Raw genomic sequence first — 12,457 nt, 5'->3', positions numbered from 1 at the left:
CTGGAAATCCAAATATGTATTTGTCTTCCAGAAAGTTCAACATACGGCTGCTTCTACTGCCAACAGGATAAAACAACACCTCTGCTCTTTCAATAGATTTATGCATTACCAAAGCCACATACTAAATAATCTCTAGCACTCGAGAAATGAACAGGAGAATGCGGACATGATTGTTAGAACTCATAGACAGAAATTTAGAATAACTATCAGTATCAGCTCCATGTTACCTCCTAACATGGAAGGATATGTTAGCTCTTAATTCTATACGAACAATGCCTTAATTGCAATGTATTTTGCAGGAAAATATGTGGGAGCAAGGAACACCAAAGACTGTGTCACTAGAGTCAACAGAGCTAGAAGAGGAGCAGAACTAGCAGTAGGATGGGACAAGGAGTTGCAAAGAACCAACATCGACTTTAAAGCTGAAGATCACGCTACTCTGATGGAATTGAAAAAAGAATAAGTAATGAAGTTCAAGGAAGATTTAACCTGTGATTCTACCAAATGAGAGATGAAAAATTTGAGACAGTTTCTTTTGACCTGGAGATCTGATCAAAGTCACTAAAGATCAGAAAATAAGGGCAGACAGCCTAGCTACTATAGCTACGAATTCTAGTCATTTTAGAATTTTTAATTGGAAATGACCAAATTTGGAATGTTTATTAAGTTATCTTCAATTAGTAGAAACGCAAGATAGTGACATTGCTCTGTATGAAACTCATAGGTCTTTGCATGCTGCTGGAGGCAGCTCTGTTGACCATAATGTAACTTTCGAGTAACTACCTTCCTGGTAGTCTGCTCTTTTTCTTATTCAAAGAAAAAGAGATTCCATGGATACTAAGCCAATTCCGATTAACCTATATATAATCACAACTCTTGAAGATTCTTAAATTTTTTTGTGTGATTACATCACGATATGTATACAAGTTTAGTAATGCATCTGTATAAATAATTAACAACACATTCGATGGGAATGACAGTTTTTTTTACTCGGTCAATAACAATTTCATTAAAAAGAAAATTTTTACAAAGCTTAGACTATGCAAGAAAGGCTAGCTAAAAGTCCATCCAAACTGACACAGGCTATTTGAATAAACACTACCATAGTATTCCACAGACAAAAGGGACATTGGCCTACCTTCAAAAAACTCAAAAATATTCTCAGCCAACAAGCAAGCTCGTTTGGCTAAGTTATCTGCTGCAAAATTTACTCCTCTATAGATGTGCAGATAACGTATATTGCTATAAAATACACGCGCCATCTTCCACTTCTGAGTTAATTCCCACGGCAACACTCCATGTTGTAAAGCTTGTATGCAACTCATAGAGTCCGACCGAACACAAATCTACTTAACATTCCATCTCTTGGCAAGCATCAAGCCATAAATAACTGCATTCACTTCAGCGTAAATATTAGTCTGTCATCCAAGTCCAGCACATAAAGCACCGAGCACCTTTAAGGTAGCATCCCTGAAATTGATACCTGTACCTGCCTGGACAGGATTACTACGTGTAACACCATCACAAAAAAAATCTTAATCTCACCATATTCATCCCTGTTAGTGATTAGGTCCTCTTAGTTCCATTAGATCCTTTAGTTTCCTAGCCTTTAAACCTAGCAATAGAAATCATGACTTCTGAGCATCGATTCATCACCATTGATCGGAAGTTTTTTAGGGTAACCTGTAGCAAAAGAAAACCTTTTTCTCCCATAACCTTGACTGAGTTCCATGCTCATGGTAAATTGATTGGGTCTCTCACCTACAAACTTGCAATCGATTTACAGAGATTGTTTCATGAAGCAGCAAAAAATGGTGATTTGGGAACAAAAGTGTGGAAGTATGAAGATAATAAAATTTGGTTCAGTGCAACCAAATTATGCAATGAATATGGATATTACCTCTATATTTTGTTATCTAGAACAAATCCAAAAGCATATCCAGTTTCATTCTGTGTACCTGCTGGTACTCGTTTTGAAGGGTGGTTTGATTTAGCCTCTTCATTGGAATCCATCATTAGTTTCTCTTCATCAATTTCAAAACCCACACCCCAGGTTTTAAATCCTATCAATCCCCAAACCCAACATGAAACATTCATTAACCCTAAAATAACCTATGCTCAATCCTTATTTTCCCAGAATAAGAACATTGGTTCGAACATTAGCATCAACTCTAAGAAAACCAATTCGTCATTCCCATGTGATAGGCATGCTGCACCATGCTCTATCAAAACTAAAAATTCAAAATATGGCAAGTTCATACACCTTGATCATAATTCAACCCATTTAGGTGGATGGAATAATGCCTTTGTTATCTCCTCTTCACGAAAGGTCAGGTCTTGGTCAAGTGTTGGTAACACCCTCATTTTTGAACTACAGATTCAGAAGGCATTTGAGTTGTTTCCTATAAACTCAACTCAGGCTATTTTCTATGTAGATGATGACTTTTTCCGTGCAAATTTGGAGTTTAAGTTCACTGCACGTAATGTCACCTATTCAATCTTTCGATGGCATCCACAAATTTGGGGTTCGGCATATATTCATCATTATGTTTTCAACATTGAAGTAATTGGTGTCCCATTCCAGTATTGGTCTCTAGAAGTCATCCATGCAATTGGTAAATCTTGTGGTGAATTACTTATGATTGATACTGCGACTTTAAAACTTACCAACTTCATGCTATGCGTATGAAAATCAGAAACAAAAATGGAATTAATTCTATCCCTAGGGTCATCAAGATTTTCTCTGGCAAGCAGATGTTCACATCCCACATTCATGTTACAGGGAAGTCCACCTCTGCCGATTGTAGTTTTCTCATTACACCTCCTACAAATTCGGATCCTGCATTCAATGAAATATCCGTTACACCTGATTTAATGGAAACAAGTAGGGCGAAAAAGAGGAAGTATCTTCAGAATAATAATAATGCAGTTGTCACGTCCGAGAATATCTCGCAATCAACTTATTCTAAGAACGCGCCTATATTAACACCTAATAAATTTGTTAATTATGGCAAGCATCCGGTTCAGCAGCATTCAAAGAAGAAAAGGCGGAATAGGAAGAAGAAGAAAACAAAATATAGGCCTGTTACTCAGGTTTGGAAGCAAATTTCCATTCCAAATCTGTTAACCCGCTTTACAGAAATTGATATCACCCCGAAAGAAGCTCCAGCTGATTTGGTCAATGCCGTAGAAAAGGACTTGGAAATTGAGGGCGTGGCCTCTGACATGGAAATTGAAGTGTCGTCTCAATCAGCAGGTTTGGCATCTTTCAGACTATCCATCCCAGATACTTGTGATGCACTTGTAAACCCAACATCTTCTAAACTCTTTTGTTCAATCGTCACCTGTAGCATCACCTGATACAGGCATGGAAACTAAAACACTCAAATCCACCATCGATTACCATTGCCCGCATCCTAATCCATCATCCTTCCATTTTTTACCTACCCCCATTGAAGTTTGCAGTTTAGCATGTACATCTCCAATGATAATTCCTAATTCAAGTAAGTCGCATTACTCTAATCTGTAATCCAAGAATACCCAGAAGTTTAATCAATTCTTTGTCCCAGCCTGGATACTGACTGAAGTTAACCGGTTGTTTGATTTTGGTATCAAACTTGGCATTAGATTCCCCACAATGCCGAATCATACTAGGAAATTCTTAATTTCAAGGATTTCCAGCTCCGAACCTGTTATCAAACCTATTCCCATCCTGCCAACAAAGAAACAAATCCATGAAGACTTTGTTGTCCAGAATGTTATTTGTGTTGATGGTGTAGATAATATATCCGTACACGAAGAGCGTCAGTATGCACTGCCTTTACCAGGTCTGGAAGACTCATTTTTCGTGAACATTGATGATGCAGAACCATTTGAATTTTCAGACACAAGCACGCCTGAATTTCCACTAGTAGAAAAGTGACACTTAGTAACAGTTCAAACTTTTATAAAATAACAGTTCGTAAAATTCCTGTTACTAAATGTTAGATATTTAAATAACAGTAACACTTTTCGTAAGAACTGTTACATAATATCATCCAGGTTGTATACTGTAACTGTTTTTATAGTAAATGTTACTATGTACCCATGTTACCGTAACATATTTCGTATGTCGACATTACCATTACAGTTCTTTAAACCAACTGTTACTATATACCTATGTTACCGTAACATATTTAATATGTCACCGTAGTTGGCATTATCGTAACGTTTTTTAAATTAAATGTTACTATATATCTATGTTACTGCAACATGTTTAATATGTTACCATAGTTGACATTATCGTGACATTTCTGTAAATTATTTATTTGTATAACTAGTTTTTGGGTATCCGGTTCAAAAAAAATAACTAGTTATGGACTGACATTAATTTAACATCTTGATTTAATTCTAAGCACGGGAGCTAGCCATGGCTCGTATCTAAGGTTTGAGAAAAAATCGAATATAATACAAAATAATAAACAAGTTGTAAAAATATGTAAGAATATTAAAAATATATATTGTGTTGTAGTTGCGTGGTGTGACGACGAAGGTGGTGGAGGTGTAGTTTACTGTCTAATGAGAGTAAATATTTTATTTGGATAACATTAAACAAAAGGAAAACATGGAAGAGTGGTTCAAGAGTTATAATGAATGCAATAGGTCTCAAGGTCGAATCTTGTGAAGTGTACTTTTATAGAATTTATATTTCATGTCCAAGAAGACCAAATCATGGTAGTGGACGAGGCGGATATGGTGGTGACGGTTGTGGAGATGCTAGTGTTGATGGTTGTGGCAGTGCTGGTGGTGGAGGTAGTGGTGGCGCTAGTGGTGGAGGTGATGGTAGTCAGTAAAAACTGTTAGTTTTTATGACTGTTTCAATAAAAACTGTTACGGTTACTCAAACAATAGCAACACTTTGTTCCCAAACATGTTACAATAAACTGCTAACAGTCACGGTTTTATGTAAAATAGTTACAGTAGAAATTATTCAGTAACATATATTTTATAAAGTGTTACTGAAAACTACCAACAGTAATAGTTTTAGAATTTATGAGTCATTTTTCAATAGCCTTTCCGTAACAGGTTTTATAAACTTTCCGTAACAGGGGCTTTAGTAACACCGCAGAAAAAACTAAAACTGTTACGGATCATCATTTTTCTACTAGTGTTCCACCTGGTTTTGAACCCCTTACAGAGGACATCTCAGGTGAGGATTTTTCGAGTATATGTCTGGATTATGTGTCACATCCTGTTATACCACTTAATCTACGAAATGAATTGAAGAGGCTGGGTATTTCAGTTGAAGTAATTAACTATCCTCCTTCCAGAGCAAGAAGGTCAGCCAGTTCTAGGGGAAAATACTGTTCCAAATGAGTCTTAAGATCCTAACTTGGAATGTTAGAGGTCTAAACTCTAGATGTAGAAGGACAGTGGTGCATAAGATGATACATATGATCAAAGATCCCATTATGATTCTTCAAGAAACAAAAATGATGCATTGTTCATCTTGGGACATTAAGAAGATTTGTGGATACAAGAATGTTGGCTGGACTTTACAACAATCTGTAGGGAACTCGGGTGGTATGTTAATCCTTTGGGATAGATATTTTGTGGAAGTTTCTGACTCACTCGTTGGTGATTATACTCTTTCAATGCTCTGTACAAACAAGCTTGACAACTTTAAGTGGGTTCTCACGAATGTTTATGGGCCGAACAAACCTGTTGAGCGAACTGATTTTTGGATTGAGCTTGATAATATTTGTAGATATTGGATCAATCTTCCTTGGTGTATTGGTGGCGACTTCAACACAATAACCAAGTGTGCTGAGAAGAAGAATTGCAAGAAGATTACAAGAAGTATGCAGAAGTTCAACCCTTTCATAGTTGAACATGACCTGATTGACCTTCCCCTAAAGGGAGCAAGATACACTTGGTAAAATGGTCAAGCAAACCCGGTAATGTGCAGATTAGACAGGTTTCTTATCTCCCCATCCTTTGAACAACACTTCCCGTTTGTTACCCAATTAGCCAAAGCCAGACCCACCTCTGATCACATCCCACTCCTTTTAGATATTTCCGACCCATCATGGGGACCTAGTCCTTTTAGGTTTGAAGTTATGTGGTTCTTGGAGAATGGATTCTTACAATTATTAGAAGATTGGTGGCTTTCTTTTTTTTTTTTGCAGGTACTCTTAGCACTGTGCTATGGTTGAAGTTAAAAGCACTTAAAGAGAAGCTAAAAATCTGGAACAAAGAGGTATTTGGTCACACCAACACGAGGCTGAATGCTATTCTCTTTGATATTCAAACACTTGATGGACTTGCGGAAGATAATATTCTTAATGAAGAGGAGCGGATTATGAAACTTCAGAACAAAGTGGAGTTTGAGAAGATTTCAAAGATGGAGGAAACTGCATGGAAAATCAAATCAAATACTAAATGGTTACAAGAAGGAGATAGGAACACATCATTCTTCATCAGTAACGCATCTGCTAGAAGAAGATACAACAGAATCAGACAACTTTACATTGGTGATGAATTGGTTTCTGACAGAGGAAGGCTTCAAGATCATATAGTGGAGTACTATAAAACACTATTTACTGAAGAAAAAGTTATAAGACCTGATTTAGAGGGGATTGGATTTGATTCTATCACCTCTACGGAAGCTTCTATTTTAGAAGATAATTTTACTGAAGAAGAAGATTTGCATGCTATCAGTGACTTAGCTAATGATAAAGCTCCGGGTCCGGATGGTTTTCCTATACTTTTCTTTCAAAAGTGTTGGCGTTTTATCAAGGAAGATATTATGAGTACGGTAAACGAATTTCGCACTACAGGTACTATCAACTCTAAACATAACTCTACTTTCATTACTCTTGTACCTAAAAAAGATCATATTGAGACTATAAAATATTGTAGACCTATTTGTCTTCTTACAAGCGTCTACAAGATCATAGCAAAAGTTCTAGATACAAGGCTTAAACTTGTTATGGATAAGCTCATCTCTCCGGTGCAATGTGCATATATTAAAGGTAGGAAAATAATTGATGGTACATTAATTGCTAATGAGTTGGTGGACTCCAGACTTAAGTCTGGAAAACCTGGAATTGTGTGCAAAATTGATCTTGAGAAGGCTTTTGACGGAATAAACTGTAGATATCTCGAATTTGTATTACAACAAATGAGTTTCAGCAAGAAATGGTGTGATTGGTTGAGGTTTTGCTACTCTACTTCCTCCTTTTCGGTTCTTATTAATGGGTCTTCATTCGGCTACTTCACTAGTACTATAGGTGTAAGACAAGGTTGTCCGGTTTCTCCTCTTCTTTTTAATGTTGCTATGGAAGGTTTTTCTAGATTCATGGATAAAGCATCTAATCAAAGTTTATTCAGTGGCTTCTCTGTTTCCCCCTACAAGCATTATAGTCAATCACCTTCATTATGCAGATGACACTATTTTCTTTGTGGATAATAACAAGGAAGAGTTACTTAACTTATTCTCTGCTTTACATTGCTTTGAGTTCATCGCTGGTCTAAAGGTAAATACATCTAAAAATAGGCTCATTGGTGTGGGGGATGTACCTGACTTAGATATCTGGGCTGAGGAATTTGGTTGTTCAACTGATTGCTTACCTTTTATGTATCTGGGGATGCCTCTCGGTGCAAAGTCTGGCTCAAAAGTAATTTGGGATCCAATTTTTGAGAAGCTTGATGCTAGATTATCTGTTTGGAGAAGGATATCTTTATCTAGAGGAGGTAAACTTGCTCTTTTAAAATGTATCTTGTCTTCTCTTCCCACTTATTATTTTTCGTTATTTAAGGCCCCTGCTTCAGTTATCAAGATCCTAGAAAAGAAGATGCGTAATTTCTTGTGGGAATACAAGGATGGTGCAAAGACATCTCATTTAGTTAATTGGGACATGGTCCGTGCAACTAAAGAGAGAGGTGGTCTTGGTGTTTGCAATCTTAAGCTAATGAATCAAGCACTATTGGCTAAATGGTGTTGGAGGTATGGTGTCGAAAAGAATAAACTCTGGTACAAAATTATAGTAGACAAATATGGGGATGATTTCTCCTTTTGGAATCCCGGTAAAATAACTCAATCTTATGGTGTTTCTTGTTGGCGGAGCATTGCTGAAATGGCAGGATTAATCTGCGATAAATGCACATTGCATTTACATTCAGGTAGAGGAATTTCCTTTTGGAATGATGTATGGTGTGGTCAACTTCCTCTAGCAACTGTTTATCCAAATTTGTATAAGTTATCAAGATATAGAAACGTCAAGTCAGCAGACATGGTATCTTCGAACGGTATTGGAAGTTTGATTTCAAGAGAGTACTTCATTCTTTAGAGGTTGAAGATTACGCTGCACTTCTAACTGTTATTGGCGACAACCCACCAGCTCGGGATGGATTGCCAGACACGAGAAGATTGAGACTCAACACCACGGGGGTCTTTACAGTCAAATCACTTTATGCAAAACTGGTTAGTGAATTCGGTGTCGACAACTTTCCGTATCATTTTATTTGGAAGTCTACAATACCTCCTAAGATCAATATCTTAATCTGGAGTCTAATTCATGGTAAACTGAATACCATAGATGTACTTCTACACAAAGGTATGAACTTGTATAATTCTTATGCTTTATTTGGAATTGGTGCTGAGTCGCAAGACCACTTATTTATCCATTGTAAGATTGCATACAAGATATGGTTTAGCCTGATCCCTAAAACAGGTTGGGTGTGGGTTCTGCCTGGTTCTATGAAGATCTTAGCAGATATGTGGCATCACCATTTATTCTCAAGCTCTGGTAATTATATTTGGGATTTGATTCCAGCAGCAATTGTTAGTACGATTTGGAGAGAAAGGAACTGCAGACGTTTCGAAACTCAATATCTTTATAAAGCAGATGATGACTTGGTTAACGAAGTTAAATCTGCAGTCCTAGCTTGGGTAGTTGCAACAGGACATCGTATTCACTTGAGTTTCTCAAGTTCTGTGTTAAATACCTGGGATCCTATCTTCATGTAATCTATAGCTTTCTTTTTTTCATCTACCTCTGGTAGAAACTATGTACATTCTTCTACTTCTTAATACAACTTCCCTTTTGATCAAAAAAAAAATAAGAACCATGGCATGACCTGATTCATCAATAACAGTTAAAATGTTTGTTTCATAGAATTCGATTATATAGAGAATTCGGTGGAAAAAACAAAAGATCATTCTGAATTCAAAGCACATAAAAAATAAGAATCAGGAAATAAACTAATGTTACCAAGTATTCTTTTTTATTGTAATCTTGATTGGAATGGACGAATAGTTGTATCTCAATGGTTGCACACAACCAGAAGTCGTTTACATGGTATATTAATTTATCACAAACGAGAACGGAATGCAGTAAGTGAAATTAAGATGCAATTATCATCTATAGGAAAAAGATTACCAGTAGTACGAGCTTCGTTCTTGTGATTTTATTTCTGCAACTCCAAATTTTTATTTCGGATAGATAAAAGGGAATGTTAAGTCTGCCAAAAGAATAAGATATTTAGGTTTTCCAAAATATTGCGAGCCAAAGATTCCGCCAAAAATAAGGATATACCAAAAAATATACCAAAGATCCCACCAAAAATAAGGATTGCGAGCCAAATTCGGGTATAAAATATATGATATATCTTGGACAATATGTGAAATATACTGGAAAAGATACGCGTATATTTAGAAATCCGTCTAGATAACTAGGATTAAGTTTCCAGTTTGCTTATGTCATATCTAGCATATCCAACGGTTCTTGAGGCTGCGAATTCAATTTTGAACTCGCGGTGCGAGTTCAAAATTTTTTCCTTACCAAACAGCCCCAATAACAAAAGAAGAACGCACGAGTGAATGCTGTCCGGTACTAGCTACAGTACACTAGTGTTATCTCCTTCTCCTCCTTCGTACTTCGTAGCATCTTCGTCAGGCGCCAGCCATGATTTAATAAATACCTTTCCTCCAGTCTTTAACTACAACTGCTCCGTACTAACATGCGCTGTCTAACCAATACACCACCACCACCCTTTTCCAAATCCTCTCTATCTAAGACTTTCTTTCCCCTCTCCCTGTGAAACCCTAATGGAGAAAATCAGGTTTTGCTTTACATGGATTCTTATGTTGTTTGCATTTGGGAGCCTACCGTTGGGTAAATCCCTTACGTCTTCTTCATCTTCACCTGTTTGTCCTGTGATTTCTATCACTGATTCGATCCCGATTTTTGAAGAGGAGGTGTGTATCAACTCCTCCTTCAATGTTGAATCTGTTGGAGGAACAAATTTCGTCCTTACTGAGGTATTATTTGCTGATTTTTTTTTTTGTGATTAATATTAAAGGTGTTGGAGCCCAGCTTGTTGCTAGGTTACCAACCAAAAGCTTTGTATAATGATTAATTACAAACTGTAAATTAGTGATTTTTTTTTTAGTTTTATATTTATTCTAAAATTATATTAAAAAAGCTAAAATTTATTATTTCTCTTTTATTGAGCTTGAATCAATTGACTAATTATTGCAAACAATTTTATTTATTTTTCCTATCTAGTGATTTTGCACAAAGTAGATATCTTTCATGATAGAAGTATACCTGATTTGACGTAGTTAATTTGTATGCTCTATGTGTTTTGTTGGTTATAATGGTGCCCATGCTTTTAGATGGCATTGTTGTTTCAAATGAAGATACAGTATCTCTAAGATGTTTTCCATCTACTGTGTTGTTTTTGGTGTTTTTGAAAGTTGAATAAGAAAGTTTTCAATAAAAAAACAGTAGTCGCATTTCCTTATTTCATTGCGATGATTTGTAGTTGATAGTAACTGCGGTTGATTAGGTAAATCTTATAAACAAAGTGGGTGCGTATGGACGGAATTGTAAAATGACATGACTCAAATGATGCTGAAACTTGTTGATGGACTGTTTACTGTTCCGACAAGTTATTTATTGTGTTTAGTTTTTGCAGGGTGATGAGGCTTCATTGCACAAGGCACTTAATTTTGTTCATCAGAACAGTAAAGAATATGTTCTGTGCTTTTCTATGGATCTCAGTGTCATTTCTCTAAAACGTTTGGACTGACTTTTGCTCACCTTTCATCCTTGTATCCCTCAATCCACCATTTTGCTGTCAAAGAATCTTCTATTAAGCCAAGGTTTGGGAAGAATAACTAAGCATTAGTGATTTTGCTTTATATTTGCTCAGTATATCCATATATTGGTTGTAACATGTTACATAATGTGTTTTACAGCACGCTCTCTAGGTACGGAGTTCGTGGTTTGCCGACCCTTTTCCTCCTTAATTCCACTCATCGAATTCGTTATCATGGGTCTCGTACTATCAGTTCGCTTAACTCTTTCTACAGCGATGTTACTGGTACATCCTATTTTTTCTTTAGTTTTAGATACTGTTGTCGCTCTTTTGTATACAATTTGTTTGGAATGAACAACATTTCCTTCTGCTGTTTGGAAATAGTTCCAGTACTTGTTTCCATGGTTCAAACTGTGTGGTTCTAACTATCCATGTATTTGGTCTTATAGGTATTAAGCCTGCATCGCAAGATCAGATACCTTTGGAGAAAATTGTGGACACAGCGGATGTTGAAAAACTACAGGAGGATGCGGGGCAGGATGATAACTACCCATTGTCGTGGAAAAGATTCCCTAAGAATCTGTTTCAAGAGGAGATGTACTTGACATTGGCAACCACATTTGTGATCCTGAGGTTGCTATATTTAGGTTATCCATCACTGCTTTCATGTGCCCATTGTGTTTGGATGAAGTACAATATCCACGACATAAGCTTAGTCAACTTGTGGGAGCATCCTCTTCTAACATCTATGCAAGTACTGAATGCACTTAAGGGAGCTTTTGCCAAGGCAAGCAACTTGCAGGAAAGAGCAATGAATGCTAGGTCTTGGGCTTCCAAATCTTTAGCATCAGTTTCTTTGAGTGAAAGGTGATTTCCTTCAGTAGGAAAAGAAAATGATGGGTATGCTAACATACTGTTTCTGGGGTGTGATACCTAGTATACTGCTGATATCTTCTGTTGCAGGGATGCAGTTAATTGTAAGTAATGGTCCTTAGAATTTGTGTATAGAAAGGGCAAAATTTGGGGTTTCGTTCTATAGATCTTTTGTTACTGCCAAGGAAGTCCTTGGACCAAATTTATCCAGATGTACTGGGTTTTGGACTTGGGATTGCAGTGTCGCAAATGCAGTCTGATTCTAACTCATTTGTTTTTCATAATAATTATGGTTTCTTCTGTCACAATTGATTGACAGAGTATCAAACTGATTTACTACTTTCTCATTTTTTTTAATTGAAGTTTGCACTTAGATAAACTTCATTTGATTGTGTGCTGAAATTCAAACAACTTGAGAAGGTTTTGAAATAATGGGATCTGGTGTGACAATGTGTATTTAACAACTCTATCTATATCCAGTTTAAATTTCTTTTTCTGC

The 12,457-nt window shown here is 36.5% G+C and overlaps 1 pseudogene; it reads left to right on the top strand.

Annotated features, from left to right (window-relative positions):
- Positions 1 to 9,858: 9,858 nt before the first annotated feature.
- LOC113331796 lies at positions 9,859 to 12,337 on the top strand (annotated as a pseudogene).
- Positions 12,338 to 12,457: the final 120 nt, after the last annotated feature.

This window comes from Papaver somniferum, unplaced genomic scaffold, assembly GCF_003573695.1.
Source record: "Papaver somniferum cultivar HN1 unplaced genomic scaffold, ASM357369v1 unplaced-scaffold_128, whole genome shotgun sequence".
Lineage (NCBI taxonomy): Eukaryota > Viridiplantae > Streptophyta > Magnoliopsida > Ranunculales > Papaveraceae > Papaver > Papaver somniferum.
Note: the sequence above shows the minus strand (reverse complement) of the source record. Positions and strands in the feature narration are given on the sequence as shown.